The following is a 17,332-nucleotide window of genomic DNA, read 5'->3' on the forward strand; positions in this document are numbered from 1 at the left end:
GAAAAAAAAAATGCCCATTTATTACCTGGGGCTTCTTCCAGCCTTCTGAAGTCCTCTTGCTCCCTCGCCATCATCCAGTGCTCAGCCATTCCTATGCTGTCCCCCTCCATAATCAGCCAACTGATGAGTCGTCCGGCCACTGCGTACGTGTGGGGCTGGCTGTGTGTGTCCTCTGCTCTATCACACTCCTTCAGCCGTGTGCATTCTGTACATGCGTGGTAGCAATTTTTGCTTACTGTTGAACACTCTTGGCCACAGCAGCACGATAGAGGATGCACACGACACAGGACCGCACATCCAGCATTGGAGGGGGACACCGGAGGAACGGCAGAGTGCGGGATGACTGCGGGGGGCCAGGAAGACTTCAGGGGGCTGGAACAAGCTCCAGGTAAAGAAATTTTTTTCACTTTAGGTTTCCTTTAACGGATACGTCCAGGCATTTAAAAAAAAGAGAGATCCACTTACCTGGGGCTTCCTCCAGCCCCTGGCAGCCGTCCTGTGCCCTCGTGGCAGCTTCGGTGGCTCCCGGTCTCCTCCGCTGGTGCAGCCGACCTCTCCAGGTCGAGTTCCAGGTCGGCTTCTTCTGCGCTCCACTGCGCGGGTCGTGTGGTCTCGCCAATGTCAGTAGGATGGTACTGGGCAGGCTCAGAACTACTGCACCTGCACAGTACCGTCCTGATGACATCGGCGAGACTGGGAGCCATCAAAGCTGTGGCGAGGGCACAGGAGGGCTGTCAGGGGTTGGAGGAAGCCCCAGGTAAGTGGATCTCTTTTTTTTTTTTTTTAATGCTTGGACGTATCCTTTAAGGCTTATAGTGAAGTCTACCAGGCAAATATAATTAAAGTAAGCCAGAGATAAAGAAAAAACTATACATACCAGTAACTCTCTAAGGAATATTTAACAGCCCCACCTAGTGTTTCCACCCCTCCCTTTAGACTTTAAGCCTCTGACAGGGTCCTCCACTCCCTAGTGTAATCTACAGGATCATGTGCTCCTGTCCTATGACAGCCTGTACTTGTATTACTGGGCCTACCTAACCAGCCCATATTGCATGATCATGTATTTTGTACAATTTGTATGTATAACTTTGTTCTATGTGTATAACCCTATGTATGTCATCCTTGTATCATTGTATATATTTATTGTCCAGCGCTGCGTAATATGTTGGCGCTTTATAAATACAATAAATAATAATAATAATAATTGGGGCTTCCACCAGCCCCCTTCAAGCTAATTAGTCCCTCGTCGCCATCCTGCAGCTGGTGGATCTTCCGCTATGGGCCCCAGTACTTTAGGCAGTCAGGGCATAGTGCGCATGCGAGGCTGCATTCCCTGTCGTGCTCCCATAGACAGGAGTGCTCTGTGCTTGCGCAGTACTACTGTGCATGCGCAGAACGCACCCAGACATAGGAGCGCACACGGCCGGACTTCATCTGCGCGGACTGGCTGAATTACCGGGACCCATAGCAGAAGATCCAGGCAGCGGAGGAGGATGCCGGTGAGGGACCAAATATCCTGAAGGGGACTGGAGGAAGCCCCAGGTATGTATGAATGTTTCTTTTTTTAATCTAAGGTACATTTTAATGCCATAGATATAAAGTAAAACAGTAAAGACAATATAAAAATACTATATACTTTAGGTCACAGTGGCACTATAAGTCATAACAGCCATAGGCCTAGATCTTAATCCATGAATGCATTAGCAAAGTGGCATCCACCATTTATCACAAAGCCTTATAATAACCACCAGCAAGGCCTAAGACAGGGCCTACTTATTATCTAGTATCTAGTACAATAGAAGCTATTACCTGGTCTGTAATATACAGTATATTAACAGGGGTTGTTTTCCTGTAATATTTAAGGTTATCTGACTTTATATATCACTAGTAGAAAGGTCTGACCCTTGAAAATGGGCCTCTGCCGTGTCCCCCACCAACGCGCACATGGTCATGACCCGTACACATGTAACCCATCCCCCCTCCACCATCCGAAGTCCGTGTGCCATGTATGTGTGCCAGGCATGGCGCATGGACACAGGAGGACACAGGACAAGGAGATTATTATATAGGATGAATGAAGTTGTGTCCTATCGGTGCACCCGGAGAAGGCTCTGCCAATAAAAAGTCTGATAGTGTCATCAGAAAATGAGTTCCTGAATATGCATATAAGAAGCGCTTCACACTCTAAAGACAGTCCCAATAGTGTTAATGCAACGATATCCAAATCTTCAACACAATCCTCAGCATCAGACCACTGAGGCAGGAAGAGAGCCTCAAATGAGTGACGCCACCACTTAACCCTTAGAAGTGGATACTCACCTATCTATCTTACTACTAAAGGTGAGTGTCCACTTCTAAGGGTGAGGTGGTGGCTGCCACTCATTTGAGCATCTCTTACTGTCACAGTGGTCTGATGCTGAGGATTGTGTTGAAGATTTGGATATTGCTGCATTAACACTATTGAGACTTTAGAGTCTTTAGAGTGTGAAGCGCTTCTTATATGCATATTCATTGACTGTTTGGTTTGAAGAAGGCACTCCACCAATGGTACACCCCGATATTTATCTGCCAGCGCAGTGTTCCAGAGTTCCTGCTCCCTCTCTCCATCATTCCACAAATGCAATGAAGCCTGGGGGGGCATCAATGCTTCAGTCTAGGACCACTAAATGCCCTCATTATCACAACTTATTATAGTTCTCCAAACAACACCTACAGGGGTCACCAAGTAATTCCATAGGAGGAAATAAGTCCAATATATAATATTTCTAATAAGGATGATCCTGATCCCTCCATGAGATTGTCAGGGATAGATATCTATTATTATTATTTAATATTTATATAGTGCCAACATTTTTGGCAGCGCTGTACAGAGTATATTCTTCCGACTGCCTCACTCCGATCGGCAGTGTGGCTCACTGAGAACCGCCTGGCGAATGGTGTCATCTCGCTCCTCACACAATTAGGAGGGAATGAGCGCTTGCTTAAGCGCACATTCCCTGCTGTAAACAGAGCAGGGCGATCAGCCTGTCAGCCGCAATCAGAGCTGGCAGGCTGAAATAAACATTAAAAAGCACATAAATAAGTGTACAGCGCTGTGATCTAGTGCTACACTGTACAGGGGACAGTCTTGTCACTGAACTGTCACTCCCAACGGCTCACAATGTAATCCCATACATAGGATGATGCCAATGTATGGGTAGTGTAGTGTCTGTATCGCAGTCTAGGGCTAATTTGGAGGGGGGGGGGGATAAAAGAAATAGGGTTGTTTTTTTTTAAAGGGATAATCTTTTATCAATAAAAAAAAGAAGATCGCAGCAGCAATCAGAGACCACAAAAAGAAAGCTTCATTAGTGGCAAGAAAAGGAGGTAAAATTCATTTTGGTGGTAAGTTGTATGGCCGAGCAATAAAGTGTTAAAGCTGTCAAGTGCTGAATTGTAAAAAATGGCCTGGTCACTAGGGGGTATAAACTTGTGGTCCTCAAGAGGTTAACTGTCCCTTAGAGGGGTTCACAATCTAATTCCTGCCATAGTCATATGTCTATGTATGTATCTAGGGCCAAATTAGAGGGAAGCCAAATAACTTATCTGTACGTTTTTGGGAGGTGGAAGGAGGCCAGAGTGCCCAGAGGAAATCCACACAGACATGGGGAGAACATACAAACACTTGCAGATAGTGCCTTGGCTGGGAATCAAACCTGGCACCCAGTACTACAAGGTGAGAATGCTAATCACTATGCCACCGTGCTGCTATGAATACTACTAAAGGGTTATAATGACCCCTAGTGGGGAAATAACAATAGTACTATATAGTACTATAGAACAGTGAAGAGATATAAATCTGTCAGTACTGCTAATCGCTGTAACAGTAAAGCTGGCTATACAGCTAGCGATATTGTGGCCCGATCAACTATCCAATAAAATTATTTTATAGAATTGGCTGAAAAATGTGCTGCAACAATTATGCCTGAACAACTAATCAGCCAATTTGATCTGAAATAGGTCGAATGTATCGATCGAGCAAGCTTGAAAATCTCTGACGTGGTCGATCGGATGCGAGGCAGTAACGGCGTGCGATATCAAGCTGACAGACTAATAGAGATGTTGTGAAAATTTGTTCGCGAGCTTGCAAAATAGTTCGAAAACCCGGTGAACTTGGCGAACTGCATAGACTTCAATGGGCAGGCGAACTTGAAAAACTACAAACACTGTTTCTGGCCACAAAAGTGATGGAAAAGATGTTTCAAGGGGTCTGACACCTGGAGGGGGGCATGGCGGAGTGGGATACACGCCAAAAGTCCTGGGGAAAATTACGGATTTGACGCAGAGCAGGGTTATAATCCCTAAAAGGCAGAAATCACATTGCATTGCTAAATTGGATGCATAAAGTGCTTGAAAACATCTTGTGTGTATAGACATGGATCAGCAGGTAGTGTAAGTAGTGTACTGCTTAACACTGACAGACCAAACTCACTATGTAACGCACCGCAAACAGCTGTTTGTGTAGTGATGGCCGTGCTGGACTGGTGTGCTTGATGGCGAGAGTGCAGGCGATGGCGATTTTCAAGCCCATATGGTTGGGCTGAGGTAGCTCAATGTCAGAACAACAGTGACTGTCCAGCTGATCGAATTTTGTCTGTCCACAATGAAGCAACGACTTTATTATCTTGGGTGTGCCCCCAACACACTCAGATAGCCGGTGGTCATTGCTTCATTGTGATACGCAAGCCCCTTCACCGCGGCAAGGTAACGATCATGAAGGGGAATTGACACATGTACATGCCTTTTGTTTTGTTGTTGCAGCCACAGCGTAGCCAGAAAAATTAGGCAGGCATGTACAAGCACCAGAAAAATTATTAGTCTTTTTGTTAGCAGCCACTGCAAGCAAAGCCTTAAAAATTCAGGAATCCACCTGGAGTCCTGGACCCTGTTGGTGGTGGCGGAGAAGGCATTCAAGTGGCCTGCAGGCAGAAATGCTGTGTGGGGACTGACTTAGTCTTGGGGCAGGCAACAGAGGCCGGCAGGCAGGCAGAGATGCTGTGTGGGGACTGACTTAGTCTTGGGGCAGGCAGCAGCGGCCGGCAGGCAAGCAGAGATGCTGTGTGGGGACTGACCTAGTCTTGGGGCAGGCAGCAGCGACTGGCAGGCAGGCAGAGATGCTGTGTGTGGGGGGACTGACTTAGTCTTCGGGCAGGCAGTAGCCCTCAGGGATCCATGCCTCATTCATTTTGATAAAGGTGAGGTACTGAACACTTTTTTTGACCTAGGCGACTTCTCTTCTCACTGACAATGCCATTCTGACAGGACGCTTGAGGCAGGGCAAGCCAAAAGTTGGATGGCAAATTGTGACAGCTCTGACCACAGGTCAAACCTGCGCACCCAGTAGTCCAGGGGTTCATCGCCGCTCAGAGTGTCTATATCCGCACTTAAGGCCAGGTAGTCGGCTACCTGCCAGTCGAGGCATTGGTGGAGGATGGATTCGGAAGGGCTAAGGCGAGGCGTTGGACTAAAGAATGTTTGCATGTTCAACGTCAGCATGAGATCGCTAGAGAGTCCACAGGTGCAGTGAAAAGGTATGCAGTGACTGCTGTTATAATACAATGTGCAGTCACACAGGTGCAGTGAAAAGGTATGCAGTGACTGCTGGTGGTATAATACCATGTGCAGTCACACAGGTGCAGTGAAAAGGTATGCACTGACTGCTGCTATAATGCAATGTGCAGTTACAGAGGTGCAGTGAAAAGGTACGCACTGACTGCTGCTATAATACAATGTGCATTCAATTTCACACAGCTGCAGTGACAAGGTATGAGTGACTGCTGGTATATAATACAATGTGCAGTCACACAGGTGCAGTGAAAAGGTATGCAGTGACTGCTGGTGGTAAAATACAATGTGCAGTCACACAGATGCAGTAAAAGGTATGCACTGAATGTGCTGGGTCTGGCACAGTATAGCAAGGACCAGCTGCGACAGACAGGGCTGTATTAGCAGTGTCAGTGGGAATTAGCAACAAATATCAGCAAATAGTAAGCTAACAAGACCTAAACTTTCCCTATCTCTGCAGCAACCTCTCCCTTATCTCACTAACACAGCAGCACACAGAGTGAGAACATGGCAGACGCTTCTGCCTTTTATAAGGGGGGGGGGGGGGGCTCCAGGAGGGAGTGCAGCCTGATTGGCTGCCATGTGTCTGCTGAGGTGCGTGCAGCAGCCACCTCCTCTCAAAGTCACAGCCAGTGCATGACCCGGATGGTGGCCGACTACATGGGGTCCTTCAGTGGGCTTGACACCAACAGCGAGGAGCCTGTGGACCCCATGTAGTACTGGGTGGAGCGCTTGCACATCTGGAGTGAGCTGGCGCAGTACGCCCTGGAAGTTTTGTCTTGCCCCCCTTCCAGCGTGCTTTCCAAGAGGTGCTTCAGTGAGGCCAGTGGCGTGGTCACCGAGAACCGCTCTCGTCTGTCTCCAGAGGGCGTGGACAGACTCACATTTTAGAAGATAAACCAGGCCTGGATTGAAGGCACGTTCCTGGCATCTGTTGTCGGCGAGAGGAGGACATGAGGTGCCTGGGAATTATTGTTTGACATCAACCTTCAGTACCTGGGTCAAGATAATTTGGCCTGGTTTTTGTTTAGTTGCTGTGGTACTAACGCTAGGTACCATGGCCCGTGACATGCCTGCTGCCACACGTCACTCCTCCTCCTGCTGCTGTATTTAACATCCTGCTGTCTGTGTTCCCACCGCTAGGGTCCACGGAATACATTGCCTGCTGCCAAACATCACTCCTCCTCCTCCTGCTGCTGTATGTATTTATTTATTTATTGTATTTATAAAGCACCAACATATTACGCAGCGCAGATCACTTTTTTTTTTGTTTTACACAGAGTAGGTTATTACAGTAATCAAGATGTGACATGATAAGAGCATATACAAGCATTCTAGTAGCCTGTAAGGAAGGGGATGAATTCTGGAGATATTTTAAGATGGCAGTAGCAGGAGGTAAATGAAAACTCAGAGTCTAGACTTACCCCCAGATAGCGAGCTTTAGGTGTTGAGGCTATTGGGGTATTTTCTATATTATTTGTAATGATAGGTGGGGGGGCAGAGAGAGACAGAGGAAATGTCACAATCTCTCTTTTGTTCATGCTAAGTTTGAGGAACTGGTATGACATGAATGCAGAAAAAGCATACAGACAGTCAGGGACTCTAGATAATAGTGTACAAAGGTCAGGAACTGATAGATAGATTTGAGTGTCATCAGCATAGAGGTGATACTGGAAAACAAAACCGCGTATTTATTGTCCTAGGTCTTGAGTATAGATGGAGAAGAGAAGAGGTCCTAGAACGAAGCCTTTTGGTACACTAACAGATAGCTGGCATTGAGAGGAGTTAGTGTTGGAATAGGAGACAGTGAAACAGCATTCAGACAGGTAGAAGCTAATCCAAGAACGTGCTAGGCCCTTGACACCCAGCGACGAGTGTGTCTGGAGAAGTAGAGACTAGCGAGTGATCAACAGTGTTAATGGCAGAGGAAAGGTCACGGTGTATTAGTACAGTAAATTGACCTTTGGATTTTGCAATGAGTAGCTTGTCTGCAACTATGGTGAGAACTGGTTCAGTGGAATGGTGAGATCGGAAGCCAGACTGAATGCGGTGCTAACAAGGAGTTAGTAGACAGGAAGTCATACAGTTCTAAATAGATCTGCCATTCCAGTAGTTTGGAAGCAAAGGGAAGATGTGAGACTGGACAATAATTAGAGAGTGCTGTAGGGTCCAAAGAAGGTTTTTTGATTAGTGGTGTTATGATTGCTTGCTTAAATGAGGTGGGGGAAATGCCAGTTGAGATGGGAGGTTGAAACTAGTGGTTGGAGCAGGGAAGAAGTAAGAATAGAGCTGGGGATAAGATATGAGGGAATAGGGTCCACAGCACAGGTAGTGAGGAGAGCTTTTAGAGATTAGTGAAGAACGGTGATGTTCTGTTAAAGCAGTGAAAGCTGTTAGAGAGGGAGAGGTCAGAGTGAGTGACTGGCCAGGTAGAGAGGGGGAGGGGTAGTTTCTAGTGGGTGATAGACCAGGAAGAGGTGAGGAAGGCATGGTAGATAGTTGGTTTTGCAACAGGTTGAGTTTTGAAGGTATTCTGTATTGTATCAATGTTGCTAATAAAGCATGATGCAAATCTTCAGCTAATAAACCTGAGGATGGTGGAGGAGGTGGGGGTCAGAGTAGGGAGATGAAGGTGTCCAAAGGTTGTTTAGGATTATGGGATGGTGAAGAAATAAATGAGAAGTATGACTGCTTTGCAAGGGAAAGGGTGTCCCTGATCTGCTACTTTTTTTATAAAGCTGGAGGTCTTCTGCAGGGGTCTTTTTTCTCCATCTTCCCTCTAACACCACTGGACTATCTTTTCAGTTGTTTAATGGGGTCAGTCAGGTTTGTCTATTGATGTTGTGGGTGCAAAGACTATGTTGGAGTAATGAGTGATTGCTGTCTTATGGTGAGTGTAGAATGACAGAATCAGCCAGAGAGCAGAGATCAAGGTTGTGATACTTTCTATATAAGTGAGTGAGGTGAGGAATTGGAGAAGCCATGCAGAGTAGAGATGTAGCGAACGGTTCGCCGGCGAACGGTTCCAGGCAAACATTGGGGGATTTGCGGAAGTTCGATTCACCCATAGACTTTAATGGCCGCCGACTTTAACGGTTAATAGCAAAGTCCCCTTACATGGTAGAAACACCAAAATTGTTGTGAATGTTAAGTGGAATAGTGGGAACAAGAGGAAATTTTTTTTTTTTCAAAAAGACCTTATACTTTTTGAGAAAATCAATTTTAAAGTTTCAAAGTAAAATGAGCCGATTCATAAAAAAAAAGAACCGATTCATTAAAAAGAACCGGATGATTCAAGAACTGTTAGTATAGCAGAGAGGCGTCCTGAGCAGGACGTGAAGCTGCCGGCTCGCTGCTGTCTCTCCCCACCTGCCTGCACCTGTCACCCTCACCTAGCCTGGCACCCAGTGCACCCATGGGTGCCAGGCTAGGTGAGAGTGACAGGTGAGGAGGTGGGGAGAGACAGCAGGAGCCGGCAGCTATGCGTCCAAAAGGAGGCATTCTCTGCTATGTGGGAGGCGTCGGAGATCTTCAATCAACTTAATTGAAGATCGCAACATAAGAGGATACAGTTCGTTGGATCGTTTACCATAGATATTGGCGAGGGAAAACTTTTTTAAAGGTACAGGTAAGTATTTATGGTTAATTTAGAATAATAAAATACTTTTCTCGTGGTTGTGTTTTTATTTCATTTAACCCTTTGTGGAAATGGGTAAAGGGTACTTTGTACCCCTATACTCATTTCTCCTGGGAGGGGGGTGGGCATCTGGGGTCCCCTTCTTAAAGGGGACTCCCAGATGCCACCATGAACCCCCCCCAGGGAGTCATCGCCCCCACCTCCTCCTGGGGCACCGGAGGTGGGGAAGAGCCCCTTGTCCATGGATTGGACAAGGGCCTCCGGGGGGGGGAGGGAGGGGAAGGCTTGGCTGCCCCTCCCCCCTGGAGCCCCCCATACCATGGACCATGCGGGCTGGTATAGCTCAGGGTGCGAAGCCCCAGTCGGCCGGGGCTCCGCATTCTGGCTATCCCAGCCTGCATGGGGGACAAGGGGTTACAGAGGCTCGGGAGGGGGGACCCCACATCATTTTTTTTTCATTTATTTCCCACACTCAGCACATAAAAATAATTAAAAAAAAAAATATATATATATATATATATATATATATATATATATACACACACACACACACACACACACACACACACACACACACACACACACATATATATATATATATATACATATTTTAATTTCCTTTTTTCCCATCTAGTTGACATTTTAGGGTTTTTGGTTTAGTTCCCACTAGACTGCTTATAAAAACTGGCATTTTGCATGGTAGAGTAGGACTCACCAGATCGGGGACACTTTGGCGCAGTTGGTGAGCTTAAGCGCGTTAAAGCGTAACCAAGAGCCCGATCGCAGCTCGCAGGCTAAATGTAAACACAAGCGGAAATAATCCGCTTTGTTTACATTTTTACAACGCTGCTACAGTAGCAGCGTTGTAGTAGATCAGCGATCCCCGGCCAATCAGCGGCCGGGGATCGCTGTCACATGACAGCGGGGAGCCTATTAGAGGCTGCACAGGACAGATCCGTTCCTGTACAGCCTCAGATCTCTCGGGCAGGGAGGGAGAAGAGGGAGGGGGAGAATGTCACCGCGGAGGGGGGCTTTGAGGTGCCCCCCCCCGCCACCCACAGCATGCAGAAGCGATCAAACCCCCCCAGCACATCATCCCCCTAGAGGGGAAAAAAGGGGGCGATCTGATCGCTCTGCATGCCAGCTGATCTGTGCTGGGGGCTGTAGAGCCCACCCAGCACAGATCTGAAAATACAGCGCTGGTCCTTAAGGGGGGGTAAAGGCTAGGTCCTCAAGTGGTTAAAGGACTTACGAGGCCACAAGTATGAAAAAAGTTAAATACCATTTCATAATCCAGATCCATGGAGGACGCCATCTGCGCCCCCCCGTTCATTCCGCCATGGCACCCGCAGTAATACCGGCCCCGGTCGGGTCCCGACCCCTCCAAACGGGTCGGGTTCTCATTCCCCCCTCAATATGGCCGCCACAGATTGCCGTGGCTGCACAGTCCGCAAAGATCCGATTGCGGCTGCGCAGCTCTAGGTCCTCCTCCCGATGCGTCCGATGTATGCACGCATATTGATGACGCGGCAGGAGGAGGCCCTAGAGCTGCGCAGGTGCAATCGCGTCTGTGCGGACTGCGCAGCCGCGGCAATCTGTGGCGGCCATATTGAGTGGGGAATAAGAACCCGACCTGTTCGGAGGGGTCGGGAGTCGGGACCTGACCGGGGCCGGTATTACTGCGGGAGCCATGGGGGAATGAACGGGAGGGCGCGGATGGCGTCCTCCATGGATCTGGCTTATGAAAAGGTATTTAACTTTTTTCACATTTGTGGCCTCAGAAGTCCTTTAAATATTGTTTCCTGCTATCTTTTTAACATATCCTGCAAATTTGGTGTTGCTAGGATGTAAGGGGCCTTTGCTATTAACTGCTAAAGTCGGCAGGTAATGATAACCAACCAGAATTATAGGGGTGCAAAAGTGCTGAATTCTGCCATAGGCTTCCATTAGGCTCAGCAGTGGCAAAACTCACTAGTCATGATCCCCCTAACAGTTCCTACAATGCTAGAAAATTTGGCACTGCTGAGCAATTGCCCTTTGAAAAGGTGTGAGATTTTGGAAAGTGAAAACGGGAGCCAATGAAAGCCTATGGGGGATTTTACTAATTTTGCACCCCTGTAACTCTAGTTTGCAGAGATGTAGGGACCCCATCTTTGGAATCCAAGTCTAACAATATGGCTTCTACCTGCATGAGACATTTCGTGAAATTCAGACGTTGCTAACGGCCATGGCTGCGATTTATGTACGTCAGACTCGCCACCATTGAAATTGCCCAAATAAACAGGTTTTTGTGACCCTAGGCTATGATTTCTTCGGCCTAGGGGCCCGAAACTCACCAGTTATGATCCCCTAACAGTTCCTACAATGCTAGAAAATTTGCCACTGCTGAGCAATTGCCCTTTGAAAAGGTGTGAGATTTTGGAAAGTGAAATAGGGAGCCAATGAAAGCCTATAGGGGATTTTACTAATTTTGCACCCCTGTAACTCTGGTTTGCAGAGATGTAGGGACCCCATCTTTGGAATCCAAGTCTAACAATATGTCTTCTACCTGCATGAGACATTTCGTGAGATTCAGACGTTGCTAACGGCCATGGCTGCGATTTATGTACGTCAGACTCGCCACCATTGAAATTGCCCAAATAAACAGGTTTTTGTGACCCTAGGCTATGACCTCTTCGGCCTAGGGGCCGGAAACTCACCAGTTATGATCCCCCTAACAGTTCCTACAATGCTAGAAAATTTTCCACTGCTGGCACCCCACCCCCTCCCAGGAGAAATGAGTATAGAGGTACAAAGTACCCCTTACCCATATCCACAAAGGGTTACATGAAATAAAGACACAACCACGAAAAAAGTCCTTTAATTTTCTTAATTAACCAGAAATACTTACCTGTACCTTTAAAAAAAAATTTCCACGCCAATATCCACGGTAATTGATCCAACGAACTGTATCCTCTTATGTTGCGATCTGCTATTAAGTTGATTGAAAATCTCCGAAGCCCCCCACCCACATAGCAGAGAATGCGTCCTTTCGGATGCATAGCTGCTAGCTCCCGCTGTCTCTCCCCACCTGCCTGCCTGCACCTGTCAACCCCCACCTAGGCTGGCACCCAGTGCACCCATGGGTATATTTTCCCACGGTCAGAAGGAGAATTTACATTGAAACTTTAAAATTGATTTTCTCAAAAACTATAAGGTCTTTTTGAAAGATTTTTTTTCCTCTTATTCCCACTGTTCTTCTTAACATTTTCTTCTGAAACCCCAAGTTTGGGGTTTCTAGCTTTTAAAGCGGCTTTGCTATTAACTGCTAAAGTCGGCGGGCGCTTAATTTTCCCACGGTCAGAAGGAGTTACTTTAAAATTGATTTTCTCAAAAACTATAAGGTATTTTTGAATTTTTTCCCCCCTCTTTTCCATCACTTTTCTGGCCAGCATAAATGTTTCTAGTTTTCAAAGTTTGCCTCCCCATTGAAGTCTATTGCGGTTCGCAAACTTTTATGCGAACCGAACCCCGTTCGCGAACCGAAAATCGGAGGTTCGCGACATCTCTAATGTAGAGAAGTGGTCTATAAAGGTAGAGGCTGGTCCAGGAGGATGACAGATGGCAGCAATGTGGAAGTGGTGAGAAGAGTAGACACAGACAGCATGAACCTCACAAGATGAGATAGTGAAGGTGCAGGTGTGAGAGGTTTGAAGGAACAGTGTTCAGAATGAAGAATACCCACTCTGCCCCCCAGTAAGAGGATTTGTGCCAGTATCCAACAATGGAAGCTGGTGGATCACTAAGAACTCCAAATCAATACCTCAGAAGTGATAGTCCTATGCCAGCAATACAGTAGGAGGGAGTCTGATAAGAGATGTATAGCCATATGAGTAGCACCATAAGATCTGTTATTTAATGGAGGCAAAGCCATGGTAAGCAGTTGTAGTATTGAAAAATAACAGAGCCTCAGCTACTGTAAGACCTGCTACCTGAGCTGTGGGGTACATATAAACCATGCAGAGAGGGAATGTGAAAGCACCACTGACGTCCCACCAGCACACGCCTCCAAGTGTCAATACAGGAAACCTGAGATGTTGCTTATGTGTGTATTTATACTTACTTGGTGCTTCCTCCAACCCCATGAGGTCAGTGGGCTCCATCACTGTTGTCTCCGGTCGCTCCATTGCCTTATAATCCTCCCTGGTAATCTGATCAGTAAACGCTCTTCTGCACATGCGTAGCTTGGCCGTGCGCACACCTCCTGTCACACTCCAGCAGCGGGGAGTGTCCTGCACCTGCACAGCAGTAGTACTGCACAGGCACAGAATGCCCCCAGCACAGGAGCACAGAGGGGCGTGCACAGCCAAGCATGGTAAGATTACCAGGACACATAGTAAAAGAATGGAGAGGCCAGAGAGCACAGCAAGGGAGCCCACCCACCTCATTGGGCTGCAGGAAGCCCCAGGTAAGTATAAGTACACACATAAGTGACATCTCAGGTACACTTTAATCCCATCAGAGCATGCGCCACAGGCCGGCAAGGACGCCTCCACAGACCTGGATTTCCACAGTGGAGCTCAGCCCATATGTTACACCAATGTTTAGCACTCACCTCTCAGAGTCGGGTTTATACTATTTAAACTTCAATCCTTCTGCAAAACAGATGACTGCTAGGCCTGCTGTGCAGTGCTCGGGATACTTGTGCAGTTCTGTGGGTTGCAGAAATTAATGCTTTTCTATAAAGGTAATTATGCTGTTGCTTATCTTTTAGAGCAGAGAGGAAGTCCTGAGTTCAGGTCGGCTGTAACCCCATTGATAGCCTAAAACCATAAAAATCAGGAAATGAGGCAGAACCCAATGGAGGGAGCTGTAGAGTAATAGGAAAGCTGCAGCATATACAGAGAGGAGGTCTCCATTACCCTCTGAGGTCAGGCACATTCCACAGGCTATCAGTAATAGGGTGAGCCTTAGCATCATTCCTGTGCTGCAGAGCTTGCTATATCCCACCAGGCAAATGGTAAAGGAAGAGGAGTTATTAGACTCGTACTTGTTGCCTATGGAGCAATATAGCTGCAGTAATCCGGGGGCCACAAAAACACACATTATGTTATCAACAGTGCATCTGATTGTAGAGGCCAGAGCAGCAAGGAAAATGCTGCCGGAACCAATCATAGCACTCCTGAGGTCACTGTGGGGATTTGCCATTGCTCATTGCTATATATTACCTCTAATGGGCAATACATGTTTCCTTTATTCACATTCCTCTGAGTTGCTGCTGCAATTTGTGGTCTCTTGTTCTGCTGCTCAGAACAGCCGTAACAACAGCGGCCCTCATTCAATTCACTTTTTTGTTTTCTCTTAGGAGATATTTCTTCATATTTTGTTTAAAATAACTTTTCAGGACTCTGCAATTGAAAAAGTACCTAAAAGTAGGTGGAAAATTTCTCTCCAAATTATGTTTTGCTTGCTGGTGGCTTACAATGCATTTTACTGATAAGGTGTGAAAATATCACCTAGGAGAAAACTCAGGAGGAAAGTGTATTGAATAAGGGCCAGTGTTCAGCATGCATTGGGTAATAACTGCAGTCACAGCCACATAAGCATAGGATGAGCTGTAGTGTGAACAGACTTGCATGTTCCTGCAGAGAATGTCACATCCAGCTGCTGGCAGCCACTCATGTCAGGCCATTACCTCCTCCGGAGCAGTGATGAGTCTATTGGATTTGCCATCCTGGATTGTCAGACATGCAGAGGACATCATGGAATAGGCAATATTCCTCTCTGTAAGCTTGCCTTGTACAAAGCATCTCCTCGCTTGTTGAGTCTCTGCTGTGGAGTCAGGAGATACCCGGGAGTTCTCATAAAGCAGTTCTCCTGCCTGTTGTGTCACTCCTAAAATGGAATCTCTGTGCTGTGCTGAGGAGGAGTTGAACATCTGTGTGTGTTGCTGCTTCTGGTTCCCAGAGGGGGGTTAGAACCGCAGCACGGCTCAGCAATGTAGGGCTGGGGGGAGACTGTCAGGTTGGTAGTACTACGCCGGTAGTAGACAGTGTTATACTGAGGGCTGTGTGTGGGTGAGGCTGCAGTAAGGGCTGGAGTGCTGAGAGGCAGCTGGGACAGCAGATGAGAGACAGAATGCATGGCAGGTCAGTGTGGAGACTGGCAGAGGCCTGCAGTGGTGTGGAGCTTGTGTACACAGTGCACTCAGGGTGGTCTCTGGCAGTTGGGCAGGTGTACAGGATGAGAGTGAGCAGAGCAGAGCAGCATCGCCAGAGGGAGCTTCAGCTGCAACTACCTACAGCTACGATCGATTAACCACAGTAAACAGCTGGTGAGCAGGTTTGAAGTCTACTGTACTGAAGTCATGGTAGGAGATCCAGGCAGGAAACGATTTTGGCAACAGAGCTACAGATAAGTCACTGACATATTACTGACAATATCAAACTTCATTTGTGTGAACTGTATATGGCTCTATTGTCTGCCTCATTATCTGCCCTGCTGCCTAGTTGCTGATAAGTGGCTATACTGAAAAGCAGATTCATCTCTACTGATAAGCTGTTGTGTTCCTGTTTGGCTGATTAGCTGGTGCCTCTCCCATCACCAGTGGCCCTTGACTTGGTGCTATTGTGGCTGCCATAGCTGTGGATATAACTGACTACTATCGGCTGTATCTATTTCAGCTTAACCTCAGCCAGATCTATATGTTTCTTTGCCACTGTGAGTTTGACTTTCGGATGCTATATGCTGTATGCACTACTGTGTTGTGTGCTACTGAGTTCCTGTAGTACAACTCACAAAAGTCCATCTGCTGCTTTGCTACTGTGAATTCTGCAGTACGGATGCTATATGCACCAGTGTTCTTATGTGCACTGAATTATTGCTTTACAGCATAATAACATCAAGTTCCGGGGCTGGCTGCCTGTGGATCTGGGGTCCCCGTACCCTGTACTTTTGCTCCTCTGTACTTTGTACTACATGGCTGTCTAGCTAGTCTGTTTGTTTGTTTTGTTCTGTGTATGTATATATATATATATATATATATATATATATATATATATATACACATATATATATATATACTGTATGTATATATATATATATATATATACACATATATATATACACACTATATATATATATACATATATATATATATATATATATACACACTATATATATATATATATATATATATATATATATATATATATATATATATACATATATATATATATACACAATATATATATATATATGTATATATATACACAATATATATATATATATATATATATATATATATATATATATATATATATATATATATATACACACACACTATATTGCAAAAGTATTCGGTCCCCTTGAAGTTTTCCACATTTTGTCATATTACTGCCACAAACATGAATCAATTTTATTGGAATTCCACATGAAAGACCAACACAAAATGGTGTACACATGAGAAGTAGAGTTGGGCCGAACCTCCGATTTTAGGTTCGCGAACCTGGTTCGCGAACTTCCGCGGAAGGTTCGGTTCGCGTTAAAGTTCGCGAACCGCAATAGACTTCAATGGGGATGCGAACTTTGAAAAAAAAAAATAATTATGCTGGCCACAAAAGTGATGGAAAAGATGTTTCAAGGGGTCTAACACCTGGAGTGGGGCATGGCGGAGTGGGATACATGCCAAAAGTCCCCGGGAAAAATCTGGATTTGACGCAAAGCAGCGTTTTAAGGGCAGAAATCACATTGAATGCTAAATGACAGGCCTAAAGTGCTTTAAAACATCTTGCATGTGTATACATCAATCAGGTAGTGTAATTAAGGTACTGCTTCACACTGACACACCAAACTCACCGTGTAACGCACTGCAAACAGCTGTTTGTGTAGTGACGGCCGTGCTGGACTGGTGTGCACCATGGCGAGAGTGCAGGTTTTGGTGGCTTTACAGCCCATATGGTCGCCTGGCTGATGTAGCTGAATGACAGAACAGTGACTGTCCAGCTGATCAAATTTGGTCTGACCACAATGAAGCAACGACCTTATTATCTTTTGTGTGCCCCCCGAGACACTCATCTAGGCGCCGGTCATTGCTTCATTGTGATACGCAAG

The 17,332-nt window shown here is 46.3% G+C and overlaps 1 pseudogene; it reads left to right on the top strand.

Moving 5' to 3' along the window:
• The window catches only part of LOC137535283 (zinc finger protein 585A-like), a 389,395-nt pseudogene that overhangs the window by 280,997 nt on the left and 91,066 nt on the right, over positions 1–17,332 (top strand).

Source organism: Hyperolius riggenbachi, chromosome 10, assembly GCF_040937935.1.
Source record: "Hyperolius riggenbachi isolate aHypRig1 chromosome 10, aHypRig1.pri, whole genome shotgun sequence".
NCBI lineage: Eukaryota > Metazoa > Chordata > Amphibia > Anura > Hyperoliidae > Hyperolius > Hyperolius riggenbachi.